A 23,790-nucleotide genomic window follows, 5' to 3' on the forward strand; every position below is an offset into this window, starting at 1 on the left:
TACCAGCTGAATCCATGTGGGGGCGGCAGCAGCTTTGTGGTATGTCAGTATTTGCGGTGTAGTCAGTAGTTTCTCTCCAGCCTTTTTATGGATGTTCATGATGATGTCATGGGGAAAGCCTATATGCTTTTATAATGAAGACCATTGACCAGTTTAGCAGCCACCCTCTGGACCAACGCCATCCTGTTTATATCCCTTTGAAGGTGCTGTCTCCAGAGCTGTACACAGTATTCAAAATCAGTTCTCACCTGGGGCAATCTAATCTCCTCTTTTTTTTTTCTTTTTTTTTCTGCTGACCATTCCTCTCCCTATGCACTCAAGCATCTTTCTGGCTTTCACCATTGCCTTAACCACCAGATATGATTGCTCCCTAATCTCACTCTTGTTTTGTGATTAAAAGAACTTCACCCCCCTATACTGTGCCACTCCTTTGTGTTTTTGTAGCTCAAATGTGTGACTCTGCATTTTTTAGCGTTAAACTTGAGCTGCCAGACATTAGACCATTCCTTAAGTTTTGCTAGATCCCTCATGTTTGTCACATCTTCCTGGCTGTCTACCCAGTTGCAAATTTTGGTAGCATTTACAAACAGACAAACCCTTCCCAATAATCTTTCTGCAATATTACTTTAAAAAAATGTTCCCTGTATGTACTCGGATCAGTCCAGACCGTGGGTTGAGCCTCCTGTCCAGCAGATGGAGACAGACCAAAACTGAAAGGGTATCCTATATCAGGACAGAGCCTACCCTGCAGCCCTTCAGTATTTGTCCGTCTCCAGCAGATGGATCAGCTCATCCTGCGGTTCCCTGATCTTGGCTAGTCAGCCCCTTTTTCCTGTTGGGTACTTTTGTCTGTAAAAGGTCAAGCAAGTAGTAATTTATTTCCAGTGTTAAAAAAAAAAAAAAGATTTAATTTGTTTGTGTCGGACTCTGCCTGTCTTTTCTTTCATCAGGAGACAGTTCTGGCTCTTGCGGGACATAGGGGGGCTTGGCCCCTTGTGTATTGCATAGCCTAAGCCCTATTTTGCTTCCCCGGTGATTATTGGGGGGTGAAACGTGGTCCAGTCCCTCCCCCCCCCCCCTCCTTCCCTGGCTGCCTTGGGGGCTCAGAGCTCCCCTTTTTCTTCCCCTGCGCTGGGAAGGTTTTCACTGTCCATCTCGGTTGAAAAAAAAAAGGGGGGAAAATATCTAAAAAAATAAATCCACAAGCCGGCAGCCAGGGTGTTTGGTGCAGAGCAGCGTGCCTCTGCCTCCGCTCCTGCCGGCAGCTAATTTTTTTTCAAATCAGCTGATTTTTGCTGAAGATCGCGGTTCCTCTTCAGTGAGTAGGCCGCGTCCACATTCCTGCACAGCTTGTGGTGAGCCCTCGATGCGCCTATTGCACGAGGGGCTCTGTTCTGTGTGTCTGCTGGGTGAGGAGGGTCCCTCCTTGGCAGCGCTTGCAAATTCAGCCCAGAGTCGCATTCCTCACCGCATGGCAAGGCCGTTCCCGGGTCGGCAAACCGTGGGAACAGCGGCCATTTTGGGTGTTACAGCAGCTCCCAATTCGGGGCTGCTCGGCACTGAGGAATCAAATTTTGCTGAGTTTTGTCCCCGAATTCCCCTCCCCCCCCCCCCCCTGTTTTTCCTCTCAATTTGTGCTCATGCACAAATCTTACTTGGCCAGCTTGCTGGAGAAGAAACCTTCCCCAGAACCCCTGCCGGCAAAACTCCCACGGTCAACTCTACTGCCCGCTCCTCTGACTCCGGAGCCGCAGAGGTCAGTGCGGGTGGTCCCGGGGGTACCTCCCATTCCTGATCCTCCTCCGCCTCTGGTCACGCTGGATCCGGATCCAAGTATGGATTTGGCGGGGGCGCTTCCCCCCCCCCCCCCGGAGGGGATGACCCCCGGGTCCTCCGTATGTTTCAGAGGGAGGAATTGGAACCCCTCATTCCCTTTGTACTCCAGGAGCTAGGGATTGAGGGGCCCCCTGCGGATACTCTGACTGCTTCGCTGCCCAAGCATATGGACCCGGTCCTGGCGGGACTCAGGGCTCCGGCATGTGCTTTTCCTTTCCATCCTATGCATAAGTTGCTGCACCTACGGGAATTGGAAGTTCCCGAAGCGGGGCTCCGTGTGGGGAGGGCTACGAACAAGCTCTACCCCCTCCTGGCGGACTGCTTGGACATGCTGAGAATTCCCACAGTAGATTCTTCCGTCTTTGCGATCACCAAGCACACCACTATTCCAGTAGTGGGGATGACGGCCCTGAAGGATGTACAGGATCGTAAGCTCGAATTCCATCTAAAATGAATCTTCAAGGTTCTGGCCCTGGGTGTTCGGGCGACTATCTGCAGCAGTCTCATGCAGCGGGCAGGTCTTAGGTGGGTTCAATAATTGCTTGGCACCCAGGACCTCCCGTCTGCAGAGGTGGAGCAGGCTGAATGGTTGGAAGGCGTCATCGCGTATGGAGCAGATGCGCTGTACGACCTCCTCTGCGTCCAGGCGAAAGCAATGGTTTCGGCGGTATCCGCCCAAAGGCTCCTCTGGTTGCGCAATTGGTTGGTGGACCCGTCATCCAAGGCGCGGTTGGGCACGTTGCCTTTCAAGGGTAAGTTGCTCTTTGGAGAGGATCTTGAGCAGCTTATTAACTCCTTGGGGTAAACAAGGTTCATAGGCTGCCTGAGGACCGTCCGAAACAATCTCGGTCATTTGTGCATTCCCGTCCTCGTTTCCGGGGTCAACTGAGATATACGCCTCGCGGGCGTGGTGGCTCCTCTACAGGTTATTCTTCCCAGTCTCAATCTTGGGCACAGGCCTTTTGTGGGCACAGGCCCTTCCGCGAGGGGGCTTCTCAGCACCCCACCCCAAAGCCCGCCCCACAATGAAATTCAATCGACCCATTCCTCGGTCCCCTTTCTGGGTGGTCATCTCTCCCTGTTTCTCGAGGAGTGGGTCAAAATCTCATTGGACCAGTGGATTCTCGAGATTGTCCGAGACGGTTACGCTTTAGAATTTGCTCGAGATCTACCGGACCTCTTCGTAGACTCTCCTTGTGGTCGTCTGAAGCGGAAGGTGGTGGACCAAACACTCACCAGGCTCCTGAGTCTAGGCGCCATTGTCCTAATTCCGAAGGAGGAACTCTGCGCAGGCCAGTATTCCATCTACTTTGTGGTGCCAAAGAAAGACGGTGCTTTTCTTCCGATCTTGGACCTCAAGAGGGTCAACCGGGCCCTCAAGATCCCGCATTTTCGCATGGAGACCCTGAGAGCGGTCATCGCAGTGGTTCATCCCGGTGAATACCTTGCCTCTCTCCATCTGACAGAGGCCTCCTTACACATTCCGATTCACCACGATCACCAGAAGTATTTTTGCTTCCACATCCTGAACCAGGATTTTCAGTTCTGGATGTTACCCTTCGGTCTGGCCGCCGCGCACCTTCCAACGTCATGGTGGTGGTGGTGGTGGCGGCGGCTGCCCTCCACCGAGAAGGAGTCCTGGTCCACCCCTATCTCGGTGACTGGCTCGTGCGGGCCAAGTTGGAGATTCGCAGCCGGTAGATCGGGTGACTTACAACACCAATGAAAACAATTGGTTACACAATTTCTTCATGAATAACAGGAAAACATCCATATAAATCAATTAGCCTTGCTGAATAATATTCATTAGGCAGGTTTTTAAAGCTTTCTGGAATTTTAATAAATCCACCTCCTCTCCATCTGTTTCTTCTGCCTGCAGTGCAGGTCTGTATATATTATGCCAGTACAAGTTCCATGCTCTCTTTCCAGATTAATTCTCAGTGCTTCCTCCTTACCGCATAATCCTTACAGTTCCGTTGCTTTAATATAAGAACATAAGAAATTGCCATGCTGGGTCAGACCAAGGGTCCATCAAGCCCAGCATCCTGTTTCCAACAGAGGCCAAAACCAGGCCACAAGAACCTGGCAATTACCCAAACACTAAGAAGAACCCATGCTACTGATGCAATTAATAGCAGTGGCTATTCCCTAATTATAATTGATTAATAGCCATTAATGGACTTCTCCTCCAAGAACTTATCCAAACCTTTTTTTGAACCCAGCTACACTAACTGCACTAACCACATCATCTGGCAACAAATTCCAGAGTTTTATTGTGCGTTTATATATTATTTTTTATATATAGTGCCGCCACTCGTCCCTGAAGGCTATTAAATCTACACACTCACAGGTTACAAGAGTGTGGAAGATTGAAGGCTACAGCAAATGCATATGAAATCATGGTTAATGCTTAAGTTTCTAATCAGGGAACATCTTTCCTTACTCCTTTTAAGTAAATGGCTCACAAATCACAGTTACGTCTGGGTAATTCTCTTCCAGTGGAAGATTGTTTTTCTAAAGAATAGATTTTCCCCATCAAATTAATCCAAGCCTTATAGGAGTCTTATCTGGGCTACTGCAATGTCCAGCCACTGTACAATCAGCTTTTGAACTTGGAATATTATTAACTTTAATGATGGTAGGACCACCTCTTCCCCATCCTCCCTCTACCTCCATTACTCTGCATTCATTTTTGCACACCTATGAATTTCACAGAATTGGTAGAGGTTTACCTTTGCACATGTATATTCTATTGCAAACTAATTATATGGAATTATTTCCGCATTAATCTTAGTTGGGATATATTTGTGATCAGTTACAAGTTCAGGGGAACTTTTTTCCCCCCATTAACTGAAGTTTATAATATGGACATTATATGTTACCTGGTGAGGGGTTATTGCTGAATGAGGAGAACTCACATTGTAAGATTAGGAACAGATTATATCTTGTCCGTGAGATGAAAGCTTTGGCATGTGTAAAGAATTTTAGACAATATCTCATGAAGACAGACTGAATGCCATGGCCATGATAAATGCCCGAAAAAACTGGCTCCCAAATGTATAATTGGTAGCTTTGCATGACTTCATTGCATGGTTGGAAATGGGTTACGTTGTGATGGGTTTGGCTCAGGCCAGTTGTATTAGATCAGAAGCAAAGGAGGGGATGATGAGAGAGAGACAAAAATCACAGAACAATGCAAAGGTAAACTGAATAAAAAGCCAGAGAATATTTACTAGGGAAAAAGAACAGGGCGTGCAAGCTTTTTTTCATACAATGGAAAGCATAATGCATATGCATTGGGATGAATTCTGATATAACTATGCAATGACGAGAGAAACCAGAATCGGCCAGACCAATGGCCAATTAGTACTTTCTAAGTAAATATGGACCTGATCAGTAGTTATATAAAGCTGCATATAGAATTGGAGGGATATGAGCAATAGCAGAAGCCATCTCTTTTCAGTTAATGATGGAGGAGGATGTCAGGCATAAGATGCTGGAAATCCTCCAGTTCGTGGTGGTCCCGGCACACAAGATCTTTAAGGAGTTGCTGCTGAGGATCTGGGAGCACCCCCTCATAGTACCTCCTGTCAAAAGGAAGGTGATGGGGTTTACCTTGTCCAACAGGCTACCGAGAAGCATCAACTGTCACATCAATCGGTAATGGTTGAATCCACTCTCAAGAATACCAAGTGCTCTAAGACCCACACCTTGGCACCCCCAGGCAAGGATCATAGAGCAATGGACACTCTTGGGAGGAAAGTGTTCCAAGGGCATTGCTCATTGCCCACATTGCCTCTTACTAGCTCTACATGAGTCAAAACTCTCGCAACATCTGGAAGCAGGTGCAAGAGGTGGTCGAGTGACTACCTCAACAGCAGTGAGACCCCTACTTATTGCTGTTGCAACAGGGCCTGGAGTGTGGGAAAACATGAGGTTCATTCAACCTTCGATGTTTTCGAGAAGGCAGCGAGAGTCTGCAGCGGAAATTGGCACACGCAGAATGGCATGGCTGTGGGCCTCGGATCTCTGACGGGAGGTTCAGGAAAGTCTCTGACCTGCTGTGCACAGGAGAGAATCTCTTCAGAGGTGAGGGACGTAGTGGCCCAATTGCAGGATCCCCATGAGACTCTCGAATGGCTCTCTGCCAGCACTTCAGACATGCCCTCCTCAGCCAGGAGGTCCACGAGGCAGGGTCAGAGAAGTCTTTCTACTGCCAGAAGAAGTGTTCTCTGGCCCCTTGCTCCCATTCACAGAGGGTGAGCTCATGGGCCATCCCAGCCAGCAGAGCTCCCAAGCTCTAGCCAGTTCCTCAGCCAAATCCTTGGATGGCATTTTGACTGGATGCTAGGAAGCATAAGCCAGCCACCTATAACTTAGATGCTGGGGGGGCAGGCTATGGTTCTTTGCAGATCAGTGGCCCAGTATAACCTTGACCAGTGGGTCTTGTCCATCATCCATCAAGGGTACCAATTAAACCTATTGGTAGTCCTGCCAAATTTCTCTCCCCCCCCCCCTCCCCCCCAGTGCCCATTTTGGGAGCCAATAATGCATCAGGAAGTACTACTTAGGGAGTTCTTCGCCCTCTTAACAGCCAGAGCAGTCAAATCTGTCCCATCAGGGCAAAGAGGGCAGGGATTCTACTCCTGGTACTTCCTGATTCCAAAGTGAATGGAGGGACTCTGTCACATCCTAGACCTTGGCGTCCATAGCGATGGTGATTCAACAGAGCCACCAGGTTTCAGCTCGGCGCAATGTTGAAAATATTGGGCCACGTGGCTGCAACTATCCATGTTACTTCCTTGGCACGTTTACACATGTGAAGAGCCCAATGGACCCCGAGGTTGCAGTGCTGTCAGGCCACACAGAGCCTCTGGGCTCATATCCGAATCACTTCGCCTCTCCAGGACTCTTTGTCCTGATGGTGAGCTCTCTCAAATTTGGAACGGGGAATAACTTTCCAAAATCTCCCTACCCAAATTGTCCTAATCACGGATGCATCCATCTTGGGGTGGGGAACTCATGTAGAAGTTTATGGTCTGCCCAGGAAGCATGGTGTCAGATCAATTTCCTGGAGCTCCGGGCGATCAGGTACGCGCTATGGGCTTTCAGAGATCGGCTGTCCAGCAAAATTGTCCTGCTACTAACAGATAATCCAGTTGCTATGTGGTATGTCAACAAGCAGGGAGGCACAGGGTCGTACCTTCTGTGCCGGGAAGCGGTCCTTATCTGGTCCTGGGCCCTGTCCTATGGGATGGTACTCAGGGCCATATATCTGGCCGGAATGGAAAGTGTGATAGCGAACAGACTGAGTCATGCCTTCAGACCCCATGAATGGTTCCTGGATCGGGGGTAGCGAACCGGATCTTCCACTTCTGGGGAGGCCCGGATGTGGACTTGTTCACATTCCTCTGCAACAGGAAAGTGACTCAGTTCTGCTGCCTGTACAGGTCAGAGGGCAAAACCAGCCTCGGATGCCTTTGCCCGACATTGGGGTAGGGGTCTTCTGTATGTGTATCCTCTGATTCCTCTAGTCACAAAGACTCTCTTGAAGCTTTGCGAGGACCGAGGGACTATGATCCTCATAGCCCCTCATTGGCCGAGACAGATTTGGTTTCCACTCCTTTTGGGAGTTGTCAATCCAGAAACTGAATCAGTCTGGAGATTTCCCCATATCTCATCACGCAAGATTAGGGCAGGCCCTGTCAGTCACAGCCTGGATATTGAGAAGTTAATCCTGCAGCCACTTGATCTTTCTGAAGATGTATCTCGGGTCCTGGTGGCTTCCAGAAAGCCTTCCACTAGAAAGTCCTATGGACTGAAGTGGAGGAGGTTTTCTGTGTGGTGTGAGCAGAAGGCCCTAGATCCATTCTCTTGCATAAATTGTGTTTTACGTTAAATCTAGCTCAGAAAAGCCAGCATACAAATTCATAGACTTAATGGGGGTCCAATTAATCTTAGCTAGAAGGCTACCTACTCAGATTCTTTGAAACTAATAATTTCCACTTGTACCCTTCAGTTGACTTCTTTGTTTCTATGAAAATAGTCATTTGGAAAAAGTGCAAGGAAAGCCAGTGATCAACTGGTATCCATGGCAATGCACCACCAATGAAATTGGCCAGCCTAGATGGGCCTTATGGACCCTTTCTGCCATCAAATTCTATGTTAGCTTCTGTTATCAACATAACAAGTAACGTTTTTAATGATAGAAAAACAGAGAAAATTACTCAAGGTATGGTTTATGTTGCATGAACAAACAGCACAGAGAATGCCAGTGCCCAAGCAGACAGACAAATACAGATCCTGGCTGAGACATGAAAGCAAGAAAATAAAGAGTACAGAACTTTGGAGCAGTAAACGCTGCCCTTCACAGTAGTGAAACTGTTTGGGAAAAATATTCCTTTTTTTTTGTAAAGTTGCTAATGAAAGTTGGATTACCATAAATCAACAAATAAAGACATTTTGAGTGTGTCGGCAAATACTTACACAAAATCAAAGACAAATAGACAATGGCTTTGTGCAAAGCTCTCCTGCTTGTAGTATCCTCTTGGAGAAGGTCCAGGCTCCTGTTTTTAGTGAACTATATTATAGTGAACTTAACAAACAGATTTCATTTTCTTTACACAGAAGGACATTTATAATCCTGAAAAGTCAGCAAACTGGAATTGGAGCTATTCAAGCCGTTTCTTTGGCTTTTCATGATTAATTGAAAATGAGTGGCTCATTTCGCTGTTGCACTCAAATCTTCTGGGCATGGAAGAGTAGGAAATGGATCCAGAATGTGTCCAATCAATGCCATACCTGTTTTTGGTATCCTAATATTAATGTACAGATATGAGCAACTCATTGTTACATTGTTCAACATTCCTTGGTTACTTATTGAATATATTGCATCACATAGTAACCTAGTAAATGATGGCAAATAAAGACCGAGATAGCCCATCCAGTCTGCCCAGTTCTCATTCACTTTGTATAGATGTGCATTTTAATTCTAGGTAAGTGCAGAGGCAAAATATTTGTCTTGGTTCGTTTATTCATTTCGTAGATTGCCTCCATTTGTTTCAAACAAAAAAAACATTTTCATTTATTTATTCCATTTGTTTTTTTCATTTCCCGTCAAAGACAATGGAGAAAGCAATGCAGCCTATTTTGAGAGACCAAAACAGGTTTTCTAATCAATTCTAATGAAACTGATCAGTAGACATCTGCAGAAGGGGAAAGAGAACTCCAAGGCACCATACTCAAGTGGCAACAAAAGAGGCAGCAGTTGTCTAAGACATAAAGATACCAGCAGTGGCAGAGGTTTTCCAAGGCAGGGTGTGAGAAGCCATGCAGCAGCATGAATGGGAAGAAGAGACCAAGGCTTCAAAAAAAAGAGTACCAATGATAGTGGTGTCATGAATCCCTAAAGCCGGTATTAGAGGGACAAAATGGCATGAACATCCTAAGGCACCATGAAGGGGGAATGAAGCAGCAAAGGTGGCAGGAAAAGCTCCAAGGCACTGAGAGAGGGAACACAGTTAGAGGAGCAAAGCAGCCTCCCACAATGGCAAGAACACCCCAAGGTGTAGAGTCTGGGGTATGCCAGCAAGACTAAGTGAAAGAGATACCCCCCCCCCCCAGGTATAGTATAAGGAATATAGCAGTCAGGCAGAATAGCACAAGACCTCCAAGGTGTACAGTCTAGGGTATAACAGTAAAGCTGAATGGCAGCAAGTCTCGTCCGTCCGTCCCCCAGGTGCTTTTCTTATTGCTTATTCAGTATTTGGAGGTTCTCAGACAATCACCAACCACTCTTCCCACCCTTAACCACTCTCCTCTTCAATGGGGCCAATTCCTCCCCAACAACACTGTTCCAACACCCCACTTGATCTTCCATCAGTAAATCACAAAACATATCCTGTAAGAAGTCCAGCCCCTCTGAAAACTTAATGTAAGTCTATGGCCACAAAATCTAACCAACTTAGAGGGACTGTTAGATGGAGGTAAAACTCTCAGCCATCCCATAACAGCATACTAAAAGAAATAATAAAATGATTAGACCAATGGTCTTGTTGTATCCCCATATCCATAAAACTTGGGGAGTACTTTTGAAAGTTCAACATTTTTGTATAAATACAAGCCCCTTCCTAACCCTGATCCTAGGAACACCTTGCCTCACTTTGTGAGCAGTGACACTATGTGCAAACGTTTGCGGGCACATAAGGACGACCATTTCCACAAAGACCATTTCTGCAAGTAGAACATAGGAAATGGCTTTCAAAATCACCCTCATTCTGTCACACCATGTAAACACATTCATGTTTATTTCATGTATTCATGTTTTTCCACTGAATATTCATAGTTGCCCCCTTACCAACCAAGAGATTCTGTGGAATCCAGCCATATACGTTCCAAGAATATCTCCATGGAAATAAGTCACAGACACAGTGTTGAGTTCTTGTTTGTTAATGTTAAGAGGCAGGCAGAAATATTGCAAGAAACCCTGAGACTTCTCTTGTTTCTTCCAGCCTTCACCCTACTACCTCCACTCCTAACATGGTCACTCAGATAAAATCCTTGGCCAAGCTGATTGGATCGTGGCTCACTTTAGATTCCAGTTAAAAGCATGATCTATAACCAACTGGAACATGCTATTATGGCTGGGCTGGAACTCTGTTCCTTCCAGTGGGATGTTTTCAGTGTACAAAATTCTTACTAACATACAGCTAGACATCTTGATAAACCTATTGGGTGTTCATATCTTCCTGTCAAAAATGGTAATCAATGGGCTTCAGATATGGAGCTACTTAATAACAATTAGGGCTGTCACCCCTAGTTCAGTGCATCCTTAAAGCATGACTGGAAGGGTATAACAGTGAATGGACAACTGTACTGCCCTATTTCTTATATACTTTCTCCAAGCATTCACTGCTTGCTGCTATTGGAGACAGGATACAGGCCTAGAGCAATGTTTAAGTCTGACTCAGTTTGGCCATCCTTATAGCTCAAGCAAATTCTGATTTTCTGCCTAGTTTGGAAGCCCAGGAGTCCCAAACTATCATCATTTCCAGCAGGTTTCAATTCTTTAGAGTGAATTCAGTGTCGAAGGATGATCTGCATCCACAGGCAAGCTCCATCACTGTTTTTAATTGATTCAAATAATCTAAAAATGGGTGTTCTCAAAATAACAGCAGAAAGGTTAGAGAAGTGTGTCATGGTTTCATGCTGCACCATAGCATGCTAGAAATGAAAGAACAGAATCTAGATTTGGGCAGATTAATAGAGTGATGACAGCTTTACTGCAGTGACTACATTCACAAGCAGTTAGTATGTCAGCCTTTAACACTGCTTATGTAAAGCAGTTTTTTTGACACTGTGTTTTAAGTTATTTAGCTGTTCCACAAAGTGAAAACAGTTTAAGGACTGTACAACATAACAGCTGTGTGGGTTTAGTTCTTAATATGCCTGATCATTTTACCAGTTGCCTAAAGACTTATTGATCGTGCTGTCATAAGCATAAGACTAAAATGTACTCATGATATCACTTTGAAAAATAGGACATAATAAAAACCAAATAACCCATCCAATCTGCCCATTCACTCCTCCTGCTGAGCTTTACAGTCTCTTCCTCTCCCTCAGAGATCCTCTGTGCTGGTCCCATGGTTTCTTGAATCCCAAAACAGTCTCTATCTCCGTCACCTCAACTAGGAGGCCGTCCCATGCATCTCCCACTCTTGCAGTAGAGAGATATTTCCTTAGATCACTCATGATATTCCCTCCTTTCACCCTCATCCCATGGCCCCTTGTTCCAGAGCCTCCTTTCCACTGAAAGCATAGGAACCAGCCTTGTGGGCGCACTTGGTGCTTGAGCACCCTCAATATTGAAGAAATTCTTTCACTGTGTCTAGGAAAGGGTAACTTGTTTTAGCACCCCCAATCATTTTGAAAAGTTGTCTCCCATGGTGGAAAGAGACCTAACCTCCTTGAAGGAATTTAAATGTCTCTATCATATGTCTCCTATCCCTCCTTTCCTTCCGAGTATATATGCTTAAGTATGTCATCATATGAGGACTCTTGACCATTTTAGTAGCTGCCCTCTGGACATAAGAACATAAGAACATAAGAAAATGCCATACTGGGTCAGACCAAGGGTCCATCAAGCCCAGCATCCTGTTTCCAACAGTGGCCAATCCAGGCCATAAGAACCTGGCAAGTACCCAAAAACTAAGTCTATTCCATGTAACCATTGCTAATGGCAGTGGCTATTCTCTAAGTGAACTTAATAGCAGGTAATGGACTTCTCCTCCAAGAACTTATCCAATCCTTTTTTAAACACAGCTATACTAACTGCATGAACCACATTCTCTGGCAACAAATTCCAGAGTTTAATTGTGCGTTGAGTAAAAAAGAACTTTCTCCGATTAGTTTTAAATGTGCCCCATGCTAACTTCATGGAGTGCCCCCTAGTCTTTCTACTATCCGAAAGAGTAAATAACCGATTCACATCTACCCGTTCTAGACCTCTCATGATTTGAAACACCTCTATCATATCCCCCCTCAGTCGTCTCTTCTCCAAGCTGAAAAGTCCTAACCTCTTTAGTCTTTCCTCATAGGGAGTTGTTCCATTCCCCTTATCATTTTGGTAGCCCTTCTCTGTACCTTCTCCATCGCAATTATATCTTTTTTGAGATGCGGCGACCAGAATTGTACACAGTATTCAAGGTGCGGTCTCACCATGGAGCGATACAGAGGCATTATGACATTTTCCGTTTTATTCATCATTCCTTTTCTAATAATTCCCAACATTCTGTTTGCTTTTTTGACTGCCGCAGCACACTGCACCGACGATTTCAATGTGTTATCCACTATGACACCTAGATCTCTTTCTTGGGTTGTAGCACCTAATATGGAACCCAACATTGTGTAATTATAGCATGGGTTATTTTTCCCTATATGCATCACCTTGCACTTATCCACATTAAATTTCATCTGCCATTTGGATGGTTTATATCCTTTTGAAGGTGCAGCTTCCAGAATGGTACATAGTACTCAAATGGGGTCTCACCGGAGACTTATACAAGGCCAATATCACCTTCTTTTTTCCTGTGGACTGTCCCTTTTCGTAGTGCACGCAAGCATACTTCTGGCTTTTTCATCACTTTGTCTACCTGTTTGGCCACCTTAAGATCATAAGATATTATCACCTCCGAATCCTGTGTTTTGTGCACAAATGAATTTCAAGCCCTAGACTGTATCACTTACTTAGGATTGTACAACTAACATGCATGACCTTTCATTTTTTTAGCATTAAATCTTAGCTACCAAAGTGAAGAAAATTCCTCAAGCTTCATTAGATCCCTCTGCATGTTTTGAACATCTTCAAGGGTGTTTACTTTTTTGCAGATTTCTGCAAAAAGAAAAATCTTACCTGATAGCTCTTCTACAATATTGCTTACAAAAATGCTGAACAGAACTGAACTGAGGACCACTAGCTACAGTATATCACTGGAGTGAACTCTATTTATCATTATCCTTTGTCATCTTCCATGCAACCAGTTTCTAACCCAGTCAGTCACTTTAGAGCTCACATAGAGGGTGCTCAGTTTGTTTATAAGTTGCCTATGCAGAACCGGATCAAAGGCTTGCTCAAATCCAAGTACACTACATCTAACGCTCTCCCCCTATCTAACTCTCTAATTACCCAGTCAAAGAAATTAATTAGATTTGCTGACAAGACCTACCTCTAGTAAAACCATGTTGCCTTGGATCCTGTAATCTATTGGATTCTAGAATCTGCACTATCCTCTATTTTAACAGTGATTGCATTAATTTACCCATGACAGAGGTCAAATTAACTGTTCTGTAGTTCCCAGCCTCTTCTATGTCTTTATGACTGCCACTGTATCCAAGCCAGGCTATTCCATGACTGCCTCCTTATCTGAGGTTTTATTTTCCATACTATGAGCAATAGTGTATACATACAGTGCTGTGAAAAAAATTTAACCCAATTGTAATAATGACATTATATGTTTAACTGAAATTAGTCTTTTTCTTATGCAATAAAAAGGATATAAATTAAATAAGCTGTGTTTCATGAGATATAATTACAAAGTAGGAATAATACCCCTAGTTTCTTAGCACAGTTAATTGGCTAATTAGAATCAGTTGCTTAAAATAACTCACCTTCAGAATAAATCTGGATGACTGAGTTTGGGCATCCTGTCTCATGTAAAGGTCCAAAAGGTTTTGAGTCTGGTCTTCATTGTAAAAGGTAGTGGAAATTCATCATGTCATGATCAAAAGAAATTTCACAGTACCTACAGAAAAAAAAGTAGTTGATCCTCATCTGCCTGAGCAGAATTACAAGATCATTTCTAAACATTTAGGGCTCCATCCATCTACTGTCAGACAGATAATCTAAATATGGAAAAAGCTGAAGACTACAGTGACTTTATCCAGGACCAGTCTTTCTGCCTAGATCACCCCAAGAGCAAACCATAAAATCTTCCACAAAGTTACAAAGAACTCCACACTAAGCTCTAAAGATCTGCTGGCCTCTCTTGTGCCTGATGTGAGAGTTCATGCGTCAACCATCAGGAAAAGATTGATTAGGAATGGTGTTCATGGAAGATGGCTAGGAAGGAACCACTGCTCTGTAAAAAGCATATTGCTGCCTTCTCAGGTTCTCCAAAGAGCACCTGACGCACAAGACATCTGGAATAATGTTTCTGGAGAGATGAGTCAAAAATTGAACTTTTCAGTCATAATAACAAACGCTTTGTTTGGCAAAAACCAAACACTGCCTTCTAAACCTTACCCTGTCTGTGAAGCATCGTGGTAGAGGTATCCTGGTCTTTGGTTGCTTTGCAGCATCAGGACATGGACAACTTGCCTTAATTGATATAACGATGACTTCTGCTTTATATCAGGAAATTATAGAAGAAAATGTCAGGCCATCTGTCCATGAGCTGAAGCTGAGCCAAAATTTGGCCATGCAGCAAGTTAACGACCCTAAAGATTCAAGTAAACCTACTATATTTTATTTACTTTTATTTATTTGCTTTTGTATCCCGACATTCGTTGGGGTTCATCACATCGGTTTACTATAGAATGGCTGAAAAAGAAGAGATTTTGTGCTTTGCTTTAGCCAAATCATAGTCCTGACGTAAACCCTGTTGAAATGTTGCGGCCAGATCAGAAGCAAGTTGTTCATGCAAAGAAGCCCTCAAATGTCAGGAAACAGTTCTGCATGGAAGAATAGGCCAGAGACTGATGAAGTGACAGGGAATGTTTAGTTGAAGCTATGGCAGCTCAAGGAGGTGCCATCAGCTACTGAATGAAGGGTTCACATAGTTTTTCACACAAGGGGTACTTATTGTTGAATCTTTTTGTTAAACAAATAATCAAAATATATCCTTTTGTATCTGATGGTATCCATATTCAGTAGGGTTATCTTCCTCTCTTAGGTTTCTGATTAGGATCTTGCTAAGGCCTGTTGCTGAGATGGCTGGGGCTGAGGCAAATGGGGGAATGATATAAAAATGGGGGGGGGGGGGGGGGGGAGAGAAACGAATTGGGAATGAAGGCTCATGGTGCCCTGTTTCAATTATTTTATTTTTTTATGTTTAAAAGATTTCTAGCCTGCATCCTGCAAATAGTTCAGGGCGGGTTACAGACTGCACAGTTATGAATACACGCAAACCAGCGGTGTGACAAAGTCCTATGGCTAGAAAAGCTACTAAAGAGCCATCATAGCTACGGCGGCCTCAACAGACTGAAGAGAGGAGGAAAAAGTGCAACTCCTGCCAAGCTTTTGTTGCATTTTAGTTTAAATTGTAAACTCCGCTGGCCATTTCCAGTGAAGGTTGGGTATTAGGGGTTGTATTGAATTTTGCATTGTTTTTATGAATTGTATTTAAGCCATATTTAGGAATGGCGTTTTAGTATTTTGTATATTATAGTTATAAATTGTACTTTAATATGCTGTAAGCTGCTTGAAGTGGTGCTTTGGGACCAAGGATGCAGGATATAAGTGTGAAAAAAAGATAATCATTTTTTCAGTATAAATTGTGCTATAATTCACGATTTTTTCTCAGCGCTGTACCTTTCCAAATGTTGATTTTTTTTTCATTTATCTACCAGTGTTTTCGTATCAGAGGACTTTGTCCACCCGTCCCCAGGGATCTTAGTTTAAAGCCCTCCTCAGTAACAATGTTAGCCTATATAAAGAGACAGGTTGACCTACTGTCCTACACAATACTCCTCTCAAATTCAGTTTAAATACAATTTTCCAAGCCACATTTTTGGCAGAGTAAGGATTTCCTCTACCATTGCAGTAATTTGCCCTATAAATACTTAATAAAGGGGTTTTGCAAAAGAAAAGTACAAGTTTTGCTAGTGTTATGTTTGCATATCTCATGTTGGTGGTATCATGACATGACCATGCATGTTAAAATACATTTTACAGGTTACAAAAATGCAAAACATGGGCTGGTAATGCTTGTAAATTTGTTATTTATTTTTGTTTCCAATTAGTTTGCAATGTCTGTGGCAAAGCCAACCACCAGTAACAGTGTGGCTTGGAAGTTAGAATTTGTGTAATAGTCTTATGAGCTCAGCGTAAATGCCATCAGCTGCATTCTGTCAAGCAGTCATAAATATTACTAAGAATCAATGGTTCTAAGGCAGTCACCCAGATACCACTGACTGCTGACACCTTCTGCACTTAGCCACATCATTTCAATGATTTTCAAAGAGCTTCTTCCAACAAGGCAAGGAAATGGATGTTTTCCTGCTTATTTTTTATTTTTGCCCTTGACCTGGTATGTCTAGTGCATTACAGTTTATCACTGCCCCTGCTGTTCTTTCATTGAAATATTTAAGCAACAACAGTGGAGATGGGACGGTGCCCACATATGGGTCTTTGAGTTTAACTAACACCTGATGCTTAAAAGATGACCTCATTGCATCATTCTGCATTCCTTTTTACTGCTTGCCTAATTTGGTTGAGTCTTTTTGGGTTTTGACTCCGCGGTACGTCCAAAGGGCAGGCTCAGTCATCACCTTTCAACATGGCCTTCCTGTTAACCCAACTAAATGTTTTATACACGCTGCGTGAGGATTAATGATAGTGCAGTAGCTTTTGTGAACTTGAAGATTTAAGTTGCCAGCTTTGCTCCTGCAGTAAATATTTTATCGTGCGCTGGCACACAGTTCCTATGCCTAATGAATCATCACCAAAGCTGGTCTGACTGCTTGTGAACATTATTAAAATCTTTTTGTGGAGTGTTTTGTTTTCACTGTGCTATTTGTATGGTATCAATGATTGAACCTAAACAATTAAAGCCGCATGCTTTACTGTTTACACTTACAGGCACCCATCCCTAAGCCTGCATACTGAAAGTGCCTTCCATTCATAGTTGTAAAGTAGAGGCAGTCCAGAGAAGAGCTACCAAAATGATGCAGCATTGTACCCAAAACCCTAAGAAAAGAACCATATGGACCTAAATATATGTACCTTAGAAAAGAATAGAAAGAGAGATGAGATGTGAGAGGGACATTTAAATAATTTGAAGGCTTAACTAATGCATAAAAGGCAAACATTTTTCAGTGGAAAGGAAGTTTTAGAAAAAGTATCGTGATACATATGGTTCAAAGAGTGTAGAAGCAAAAGTATTTATTTAAAAACATTTATAAACCACTTGATCTAAAATTCACGGTGGTGAACAATAAAACATATGTGGTAGTAAAATCACAAATAAAACCACAATAAAAGCATAAAGGGTGGTGGATACATGGGACAGCCTCACAGAGGGAATGGTGAAGGCCAGCAGAGTAACAGAATTTGAGAAAGCCTGGCAAGGCTCAGAGGATCCCTAGTTGTGATCAACTGTAGTCTACTATGGCATTGCTAATGGAAGTAAATTGGACCAATTAGATGGGCCTTGCTGAACTCATTAGCCATCATATCCTATGTTTCTACTGTGTATGCCGCTACACCCCTGGTTCCAGCTCCTATACAAATACTGGATCCAAGCATGTCTTGTGTATTGGGGAGAATCAAAGTGTAACAGCACTTTCATTGTCTGGACTCCAGGAAGATTTACTGTCTCATAAAATCATAGTTCTCTGGTGTCGGTGCAAATACTTGTTGCTTTCAGAAGGCTTGAGACAGCAAAGACAGCAAACCGCTTTTGACAAATGAAAACAGAGGCTATGCTCTCCTGAAGCCAGTGCCTCAGAGCTGAGGTCATTGGCATGCTCTTTTGTTTCATTACATCACTGCAAATCACTTCGCCCTGAAGGTGTCACTGCATTCATCGCTCAGTTGTTCACCCTCTGTGGACAGCCCTGATGTATGTCTAGCAAAGGTTACATTCTGTTATTAAAATCCTGCCCATGTTTTGAAAGGTATCAGACAGTGGTGACTGCCCTCATGCCTTACTACAGGCAACAATTCCTACAAATAAATGTCTAGCTCTCCAGGACTCTATTTACTAGGAATTTTGCCAAAATTATAAACTGGGAGATCACCACTGGGGAATGAGCCCCAAATATGTACTCTCAGAGCCTGATTCACTAAGGCTTTTCTCCTATTCTGGGTCTATGGAGAGAGAAAAAAAAAGCTCAGTGAATCAGGCCATTAGCAGCCAAGAAAGAGTTTGAATGTGTTGGCATCAAATATATCCATCAAGGTAGCTTGTTTGGTCATTGATTTGTGGCCTCTCATGTCTGTTTTCCTTGATCTTTGGGAAAACCACAGGACAGGCTACCTGGATCATTCATAGATGTCATGCGCAGTCTTTCCTGCTAAACTTGATGGTGAGGTGGGAGATGGTGAGGTGGGAGATGCACACAAAGTCACCATTGTGCAGCCTGGCAGGACTTAGAAGATCACAGGCAAGAAGGAAAGGTTTGAATTACTGCTGTGGTTTTCACTTTTTAAAGTATCCTTGCCATGTACTCATAAGAAAAGCTTTACGGATACGTGGATAGAAGCTGGAGACTTGTGGGAAAAACATTTCACCAAAAGCAGGTGATATCAACACTGGAATGTTCTCACCTTCTGACTTATTGTATTTGCTCCTCACTCATGGATGCAGATTAGCAATGAAGCCATTTATTTGCTTTACATTCTTTTTCATGAAGTTTACAAAAATATGCCATCAATTTCATAATTTTTTTTTTTTTTTTTTTTTGCTTTTTAATCAGATTGTGACTGCAAAGTTTTGGGGCAGGTGCTGTCTCTAAAAGAACTAAAAGCATCAAATCCTCATGAAATTCTACCAGAAACCACTGAATTTGTGTGCGTCCTGTTCTTGGTCTATTGTCACTCCTTCCCTATGCCACTAATATTCAGAAAGATGCGCTGCCACTAGGGCATGATGGCCTGTAACTGCGTTGAAGTAAGGGATTCTGGCTGTCCTCTGTCAATATGTAACAGTGCATTTGAATCCTATTGATGTGGGAATATTCAAGGAGAAACAATTCAGTTCATTACCCTGCCTGAAACTGATCTTACATTAAAGAAAGGACTTGCCTGTTGTGTAGATGATGAAATCATAGTTTGCATTGGTTTCCAGCCCATTAAATAATGATGTTGTGGGTGTGCAATAACTTTTTTTTTGGGGGGGGGGGGAGGGAGGAGAAGCAAAAAATGGAATTGCATCTCACTTTCAAAAATTAGAGTATAGTTTATGTGTGGTGATGTGTAAGAGCAATATAATAATCTCCCCCCCCCCCCCCCCCCCCAAAAGAAAAATCTCCCTTCTATCCTCCTGCTTGAATGGTAACCAGAATATAAAATGCTTACTATAAATTCTGTACAATAAACCTATCAATTAAGCCTGATACTTCACTTTGAATACATATCAGGGTAGATTTTAAAACCCCTGCACGCATAAATCCTCCCGGATTTACACGCGCAGGGTACGCATGCGCTGGTGCGCCTATTTTGCATAGGCCGCCGGTGCGCACAAAGCCCCGGGATGTGCGTAAGTCCCGGGGCTTCGTAAAAGGGGCGGGAAGGGGCGTGCCCGAGGGGGCGTATTCGGGGGCAGGGGGTGGTCTGGGGCGGGTCTGGGGGTGTGGCAACAGTTCAGGGCGGGCTGGGAGGGCGGTCCCGAGTCCCCCGGCACTGCGGCCTGTGCCGAGGGATGCCGGGGCAGTGCGTGCAAGTTACGCCTGCTTCAAGCAGGCGTAACTTGCCCAACAAAGGTAGGGGGGGATTTAGGTAGGGCTGGGGGGTGGGGTAGATAGGGGAAGGGAGGGGAAGGAAGGGGAAGGTGGGGGGACTCGGAGGAAATGGAGGCAGGCTGCGCGGCTTGGCGCATGCAGGCTGCCGATTTTGCACAGCCTTGTGCGAGCCGACCCCAGATTTTATAAGATACGCGTGGCTATGCACGTATCTTATAAAATCTGGTGTACTTTTCTTTGCGCGCACGTATGTTTTGAAGATCTACCTCATCCAGCGCAGCTCACTGCTTCAATGGCAGGGGGAATGAAGAAAAGAGGATTTATATCCAGACAACAACCAACAAGGACTGAATTGCACAGGCTGGGTAGACAAATAAGCGTGGGAGTAGCTTGCTTATTGCGGCGGTTACTACCCCTAACCAATTAAGCTTGATACTTCACTTTTATACAGCTCCAGCACTGCTCTCTACATCAATGGTGGGGGTGGAAGGAAATTAGAACCAAAAAGTAACCAATAAGGGCCCTAAACTCAGCAGTCAGAGTAACAGATAAGTATGAGAAAAATAAGTGTGAAAGCTTGCTGGGCAGACTGGATGGGCCGTTTGGTCTTTTTCTGCCTTCATTTCTATGTTTCTATGATAACACCTGTAATCAAAGGCAATATAAATAATTGTGTTTTTTATGTGTGACTATGACATATACTTGTATGTGTAAACAAGAATGCTATAAGCTGAGAAGCTTCTTATCTGACATACTTCACTGATAAGGTGTAATCCAGTGAAAAAACATGGTTGCTAAATTGATTTATACACACACACACTATTTCATTTTCCTTGCTTACCCTAGCTATAAGTAGTCTCAGGCTTATGACAACACCATGCAGGTATTGCGCCTCACCCAACCTTCAGTTCAGGCAGATGCCTGAAACATGTGCTTCTCTGTTGCAGATGCTTCACAATATTTATTGAGGGGGCTGCAGCCAGCAAGCTCATATCATCAGCCTTTTAGTCTGTCAGCATGGCTTTACCAGTGACCTTGATCATCCACATGAATTACTGCATAATCTGTGGAAGAATTCCAGCTGAAACAGGTGAAGCATGCTTTGTTTTTAAGTGTGCAAGCCTTCTAACAATTAATTATTGCCCCCAACAGGGGCAGGTGGTCTTGGTGCTGTAAGTAAATATCCTGGATTCTTAGCCATGAAAATACTTTCCCAGGAGTTTCTTACATAATAGATTTTTAAAGCAGCTGGAAAACCGTTTCATAGTATTTTCTTGCCTAACCAACAGAACATTTTTTCCCAAGCCAACTGGGTCAGACCTTTTTCATCAGTGGTATCATTTCAACTCCATATCAGCCTCCTGTAAAGGATTCATTCTTTCACTCAGCCTGTCTGGGTCAGGATTGTTCGGATTTTGTGATACACACTAAGAACCAGCACTATGATTTGTTTGGTGACAGTTACTCTGTGGAGGGTAATGGTGATTGTATGGGTAGAGCTTGGATATCATAAATTGAGTTAACTGGAGATGGTAAGGAAGGAACTGGGATGTGAAGCAAAATTGGTTCTGGACTATGTACAATAATATATATATATATACAAACAATGGCAAAGAATATCAAAACTATTCAAAAAATAATTTAAAAAATAAAATTACCACAATAACACACATATATTTATCAATTGCCCTAGTTAATCATTCTTCATTCACACCGCTTCTAAACTCTCTGTAGTGTTATGCATTTATAACATGTATAGATATTGACATAAAACATTGTCAAAATACATACAAAGTGCTTGTAATGAAACAATGACACTTGCAATAGAGCTGGACTTCAAGAAAGATACTTTGTGAATTACAAATGAGTCACATGGAAGATACCTTCATTAAAAAGGGGATACAGCAGAATCTCAGTCCACAAGTAAGGATACTTTGTAATTGTTTCACAGGAGTGTTCCAATGATGTTTCTGTAGTCTCTGTTCTACTTCTGCTTTATCCTGTATTCTCTCTGTCCTCACAAAGTCCTCTGTTTTGCGGTCCAGGCTTCCTCAGGGGAAAATATTCATAACCATTCTTGCGCTGATACCATGGACTGTATTTAGTGAAGAGGACTCAATCGCTTATGGTTGATTCTACTTTATATGTCTGCCAATTCAGTGTCTTAAGACTTCAACTGTTGTTAATTAACAGCTTGCTAAATACAGCATAATCATCTCTGAATTTCCAAAGTCTTCTTAGTGTGTTGGAAACCTTTTCAAGTCTCTTTGCTGGAACTGTACCTGAAGCAGACTTCAATACCTCTTTGCAGTACAGACGCTGTGATGTTAGTGACACATTGGGCTCCATATTTCAAATCATTTAAAACATTAGTGGTCTTACTTACCCTATTTTAGGGTTCTCAGACGAATGTACCATTTTAGGTACCAACCTATCATTTTTATTTTATTTAAAGCCTAGATCCAATATGCTCACACACACATGCATGCCCTCTCACAAACACACTCATAGCCACGTGCTCCCTCTCACACACATGCTCATACACATGACACACACACACACACACGCATGCATACCCACTCTCTCACATGCACATGCTCTCTCTTAGATTCAGATCACACACATGAGCCTCACCCTTTCCTCTTCCACTGGCTCCCCAGCAGCTCTAAGTCCGCTTCTTGGCTTCCACTGGGTCAGGATTTGCAAGATGACCTCTTCCTCACTTTGGCTGCTGGAGGGATGGGATCTGCCAGTGGCTCCATGACTCCCATTGATCTCTGGCCGCTGGCAGGATGGGCTCTGCTGGCAGCCCTGCAGACTCTCTTCTTCTTCTGCCACCAGTGGGTTGGTCTCTGACACCAGCTTTTCCTCTTCTTTGGCTGCTGGTGGGATGGGCTCCACTGGTGGCCCTGCAGCCTTCAGCTACTGTCAGGATGGGCTTTGCTGGCATCCCCGTGGCCTCTCTACTTCTTTGGCTGTTGACAGATTGGGCTCAGTTATGGGCTCACAGTCTTTCCTCTTCTTTGGCCACCAGTGAGATGGGCTCCGCTAGTGGCCCTGTGTCCTCTCTCCTTCTTCAGCCAGTGGTGGGTTGGGCTCTGTGGAAGGTCCCGCGGCCTCTGTTGTTCCTCAGCTGGTGGTGGGATGGACTATGCCGGTAGCCCTACAGCTTTTTCTGTTCTTCATCTGCCAGCAGGATGGGCTTAGTCAGAGATCTTGTAGCTTTCAGCTCCCGGCAGGTTGGGCTTTAATGATGGCCCTGCAGCCTTTACTCTTCATCAGCCGCTGGTAGCCCATGACCATCTACTTATGCTTGGGTCACTGTGTGCACGGCTTGCACAGTGAGTTCCACTGGCCCTGATTGCTGTTTTTTCCAAGGCTAGACTATTGTAATGCACTACTACTGGGGCTTCCAGCAAACACTTTACGATCATTGCACTACAGAATGCTGTTACATGCCTTTTAACTGGCATATCAGTAAAAGCACATATTACCCCAATCTTGTTTTCTCTCCTCTAGCTTCTGATCGAGTGGAAAGTTAAATATAAAGGGGTAGATTTTAAGAGGCGCGCGAACAGCCTACTTTTGCTTGCGCATCAGACTCAAGCAAAAGTACGCTGGATTTTAGTAGATACGCGCGGAGGCGCGCGTATCCACATAGGGGTAGATTTTCAGAGCCCTGCTCGCCTAAATCCGCCCAAAACCGGGCGGATTTACGCGAGCAGGGCCCTGCGCGCCGGTGAGCCTATTTTACATAGGCTCACCGGCGCGCGCACA

This window comes from Rhinatrema bivittatum, chromosome 14 (genome assembly GCF_901001135.1).
Source record: "Rhinatrema bivittatum chromosome 14, aRhiBiv1.1, whole genome shotgun sequence".
NCBI classification, from domain to species: domain Eukaryota; kingdom Metazoa; phylum Chordata; class Amphibia; order Gymnophiona; family Rhinatrematidae; genus Rhinatrema; species Rhinatrema bivittatum.